Consider the following 6,000-nt stretch of genomic DNA (forward strand, 5'->3'; position numbering starts at 1 on the left):
AGCAAAAACCAGCGTTTTGAATGAAGAATCACATTTCTTGGTAGAATCATGCAGGATTGAAATTTTTGATGTTTTTTTACTCCTCTCAACAGCCCAAACAAGTTTCTAAAAGGATGAGTTTGCAACTACTTTACTTTTGGAGAAAATTCAAAACATTCATTATTCAATAGGGCCCAAACTATCAAAAACCAGCGGTTTGAATGAACACATTTCTTGGTAGAATCATGCAGGACTGAAATTTTTGATGTTTTTCTACTCCTCTCATGAGCCCAAACAAGTCTCTAAAAGCATGAGTTTGCAACTACTTTACTTTTGGAGAAAATTCAAAACATTCACTATTCAATAGAGCCCAATAGCAAAAATCAGGTTTTGAATGAAGAATCACATTTCTTGGTAAAATCATGCAGGATTGAAATTTTTGATGGTTTTTTACTCCTCTCAACAGCCCAAACAAGTTTCTAAAAGGATGAGTTTGCAACTACTTTACTTTTGGAGAAAATTCAAAACATTCATTATTCAATAGGGCCCAAACTATCAAAAACCAGCGGTTTCAATGAACACACATTTCTTGGTAGAATCATCCAGGACTGAAATTTTTGATGTTTTTCTACTCCTCTCATGAGCCCAAACAAGTCTCTAAAAGCATGAGTTTGCAACTACTTTACTTTTGGAGAAAATTCAAAACATTCATTATTCAATAGAGCCCAATAGCAAAAACCAGCGTTTTGAATGAAGAATCACATTTCTTGGTAGAATCATGCAGGATTGAAATTTTTGATGGTTTTTTACTCCTCTCAACAGCCCAAACAAGTTTCTAAAAGGATGAGTTTGCAACTACTTTACTTTTGGAGAAAATTCAAAACATTCATTATTCAATAGGGCCCAAACTATCAAAAACCAGCGGTTTCAATGAACACACATTTCTTGGTAGAATCATGCAGGACTGAAATTTTTGATGTTTTTCTACTCCTCTCATGAGCCCAAACAAGTCTCTAAAAGCATGAGTTTGCAACTACTTTACTTTTGGAGAAAATTCAAAACATTCATTATTCAATAGAGCCCAATAGCAAAAACCAGCGTTTTGAATGAAGAATCACATTTCTTGGTAGAATCATGCAGGATTGAAATTTTTGATGGTTTTTTACTCCTCTCAACAGCCCAAACAAGTTTCTAAAAGGATGAGTTTGCAACTACTTTACTTTTGGAGAAAATTCAAAACATTCATTATTCAATAGGGCCCAAACTATCAAAAACCAGCGGTTTGAATGAACACATTTCTTGGTAGAATCATGCAGGACTGAAATTTTTGATGTTTTTCTACTCCTCTCATGAGCCCAAACAAGTCTCTAAAAGCATGAGTTTGCAACTACTTTACTTTTGGAGAAAATTCAAAACATTCACTATTCAATAGAGCCCAATAGCAAAAATCAGGTTTTGAATGAAGAATCACATTTGTTGGTAAAATCATGCAGGATTGAAATTTTTGATGGTTTTTTACTCCTCTCAACAGCCCAAACAAGTTTCTAAAAGGATGAGTTTGCAACTACTTTACTTTTGGAGAAAATTCAAAACATTCATTATTCAATAGGGCCCAAACTATCAAAAACCAGCGGTTTCAATGAACACACATTTCTTGGTAGAATCATGAAGGCCTGAAATTTTTGATGTTTTTCTACGCCTCTCATGAGCCCAAACAAGTCTCTAAAAGCATGAGTTTGCAACTACTTTACTTTTGGAGAAAATTCAAAACATTCATTATTCAATAGAGCCCAATAGCAAAAACCAGCGTTTTGAATGAAGAATCACATTTCTTGGTAGAATCATGCAGGATTGAAATTTTTGATGGTTTTTTACTCCTCTCAACAGCCCAAACAAGTTTCTAAAAGGATGAGTTTGCAACTACTTTACTTTTGGAGAAAATTCAAAACATTCATTATTCAATAGGGCCCAAACTATCAAAAACCAGCGGTTTCAATGAACACACATTTCTTGGTAGAATCATGCAGGACTGAAATTTTTGATGTTTTTCTACTCCTCTCATGAGCCCAAACAAGTCTCTAAAAGCATGAGTTTGCAACTACTTTACTTTTGGAGAAAATTCAAAACATTCATTATTCAATAGAGCCCAATAGCAAAAACCAGCGTTTTGAATGAAGAATCACATTTCTTGGTAGAATCATGCAGGATTGAAATTTTTGATGGTTTTTTACTCCTCTCAACAGCCCAAACAAGTTTCTAAAAGGATGAGTTTGCAACTACTTTACTTTTGGAGAAAATTCAAAACATTCATTATGCAATAGGGCCCAAACTATCAAAAACCAGCGGTTTCAATGAACACACATTTCTTGGTAGAATCATGAAGGCCTGAAATTTTTGATGTTTTTCTACGCCTCTCATGAGCCCAAACAAGTCTCTAAAAGCATGAGTTTGCAACTACTTTACTTTTGGAGAAAATTCAAAACATTCATTATTCAATAGAGCCCAATAGCAAAAACCAGCGTTTTGAATGAAGAATCACATTTCTTGGTAGAATCATGCAGGATTGAAATTTTTGATGGTTTTTTACTCCTCTCAACAGCCCAAACAAGTTTCTAAAAGGATGAGTTTGCAACTACTTTACTTTTGGAGAAAATTCAAAACATTCATTATTCAATAGGGCCCAAACTATCAAAAACCAGCGGTTTCAATGAACACACATTTCTTGGTAGAATCATGCAGGACTGAAATTTTTGATGTTTTTCTACTCCTCTCATGAGCCCAAACAAGTCTCTAAAAGCATGAGTTTGCAACTACTTTACTTTTGGAGAAAATTCAAAACATTCATTATTCAATAGAGCCCAATAGCAAAAACCAGCGTTTTGAATGAAGAATCACATTTCTTGGTAGAATCATGCAGGATTGAAATTTTTGATGGTTTTTTACTCCTCTCAACAGCCCAAACAAGTTTCTAAAAGGATGAGTTTGCAACTACTTTACTTTTGGAGAAAATTCAAAACATTCATTATGCAATAGGGCCCAAACTATCAAAAACCAGCGGTTTCAATGAACACACATTTCTTGGTAGAATCATGCAGGACTGAAATTTTTGATGTTTTTCTACTCCTCTCATGAGCCCAAACAAGTCTGTAAAAGCATGAGTTTGCAACTACTTTACTTTTGTAGAAAATTCAAAACATTCATTATTCAATAGAGCCCAATAGCAAAAACCAGAGTTTTGAATGAAGAATCACATTTCTTGGTAGAATCATGCAGGATTGAAATTTTTGATGGTTTTTTACTCCTCTCAACAGCCCAAACAAGTTTCTAAAAGGATGAGTTTGCAACTACTTTACTTTTGGAGAAAATTCAAAACATTCATTATTCAATAGGGCCCAAACTATCAAAAACCAGCGGTTTCAATGAACACACATTTCTTGGTAGAATCATGCAGGACTGAAATTTTTGATGTTTTTCTACTCCTCTCATGAGCCCAAACAAGTCTCTAAAAGCATGAGTTTGCAACTACTTTACTTTTGGAGAAAATTCAAAACATTCATTATTCAATAGAGCCCAATAGCAAAAACCAGCGTTTTGAATGAAGAATCACATTTCTTGGTAGAATCATGCAGGATTGAAATTTTTGATGGTTTTTTACTCCTCTCAACAGCCCAAACAAGTTTCTAAAAGGATGAGTTTGCAACTACTTTACTTTTGGAGAAAATTCAAAACATTAATTATTCAATAGGGCCCAAACTATCAAAAACCAGCGGTTTCAATGAACACACATTTCTTGGTAGAATCATGCAGGACTGAAATTTTTGATGTTTTTCTACTCCTCTCATGAGCCCAAACAAGTCTCTAAAAGCATGAGTTTGCAACTACTTTACTTTTGGAGAAAATTCAAAACATTCATTATTCAATAGAGCCCAATAGCAAAAACCAGCGTTTTGAATGAAGAATCACATTTCTTGGTAGAATCATGCAGGATTGAAATTTTTGATGGTTTTTTACTCCTCTCAACAGCCCAAACAAGTTTCTAAAAGGATGAGTTTGCAACTACTTTACTTTTGGAGAAAATTCAAAACATTCATTATTCAATAGGGCCCAAACTATCAAAAACCAGTGGTTTGAATGAACACATTTCTTGGTAGAATCATGCAGGACTGAATTTTTTGATGTTTTTCTACTCCTCTCATGAGCCCAAACAAGTCTCTAAAAGCATGAGTTTGCAACTACTTTACTTTTGGAGAAAATTCAAAACATTCATTATTCAATAGAGCCCAAAAGCAAAAACCAGCGTTTTGAATGAAGAATCACATTTCTTGGTAGAATCATGCAGGATTGAAATTTTTGATGGTTTTTTACTCCTCTCAACAGCCCAAACAAGTTTCTAAAAGGATGAGATTGCAACTACTTTACTTTTGGAGAAAATTCAAAACATTCATTATTCAATAGGGCCCAAAATATCAAAAACCAGCGGTTTGAATGAACACACATTTCTTGGTAGAATCGTGCAGGACTGAAATTTTTGAAGTTTTTCTACTCCTCTCATGAGCCCAAACAAGTCTCTAAAAGGATGAGTTTGCAACTACTTTACTTTTGGAGAAAATTCAAAACATTCATTATTCAATAGAGCCCAATAGCAAAAACCAGCGTTTTGAATGAAGAATCACATTTCTTGGTAGAATCATGCAGGATTGAAATTTTTGATGGTTTTTTACTCCTCTCCACAGCCCAAACAAGTTTCTAAAAGGAGGAGTTTGCAACTACTTTACTTTTGGAGAAAATTCAAAACATTCATTATTCAATAGAGCCCAATAGCAAAAACCAGCGTTTTGAATGAAGAATCACATTTCTTGGTAGAATCATGCAGGATTGAAATTTTTGATGGTTTTTTACTCCTCTCAACAGCCCAAACAAGTTTCTAAAAGGATGAGTTTGCAACTACTTTACTTTTGGAGAAAATTCAAAACATTCATTATTCAATAGGGCCCAAACTATCAAAAACCAGCGGTTTGAATGAACACATTTCTTGGTAGAATCATGCAGGACTGAAATTTTTGATGTTTTTCTACTCCTCTCATGAGCCCAAACAAGTCTCTAAAAGCATGAGTTTGCAACTACTTTACTTTTGGAGAAAATTCAAAACATTCACTATTCAATAGAGCCCAATAGCAAAAATCAGGTTTTGAATGAAGAATCACATTTCTTGGTAGAATCATGCAGGATTGAAATTTTTGATGATTTTTTACTCCTCTCAACAGCCCAAACAAGTTTCTAAAAGGATGAGTTTGCAACTACTTTACTTTTGGAGAAAATTCAAAACATTCATTATTCAATAGGGCCCAAACTATCAAAAACCAGCGGTTTCAATGAACACTCATTTCTTGGTAGAATCATGCAGGACTGAAATTTTTGATGTTTTTCTACTCCTCTCATGAGCCCAAACAAGTCTCTAAAAGCATGAGTTTGCAACTACTTTACTTTTGGAGAAAATTCAAAACATTCATTATTCAATAGAGCCCAATAGCAAAAACCAGCGTTTTGAATGAAGAATCACATTTCTTGGTAGAATCATGCAGGATTGAAATTTTTGATGGTTTTTTACTCCTCTCAACAGCCCAAACAAGTTTCTAAAAGGATGAGTTTGCAACTACTTTACTTTTGGAGAAAATTCAAAACATTCATTATTCAATAGGGCCCAAACTATCAAAAACCAGCGGTTTCAATGAACACACATTTCTTGGTAGAATCATGCAGGACTGAAATTTTTGATGTTTTTCTACTCCTCTCATGAGCCCAAACAAGTCTCTAAAAGCATGAGTTTGCAACTACTTTACTTTTGGAGAAAATTCAAAACATTCATTATTCAATAGAGCCCAATAGCAAAAACCAGCGTTTTGAATGAAGAATCACATTTCTTGGTAGAATCATGCAGGATTGAAATTTTTGATGGTTTTTTACTCCTCTCAACAGCCCAAACAAGTTTCTAAAAGGATGAGTTTGCAACTACTTTACTTT

Source organism: Dendrobates tinctorius, unplaced genomic scaffold, assembly GCF_039654945.1.
Source record: "Dendrobates tinctorius isolate UK_male_01 unplaced genomic scaffold, ASM3965494v1 ptg000125l, whole genome shotgun sequence".
NCBI classification, from domain to species: Eukaryota; Metazoa; Chordata; class Amphibia; order Anura; family Dendrobatidae; genus Dendrobates; species Dendrobates tinctorius.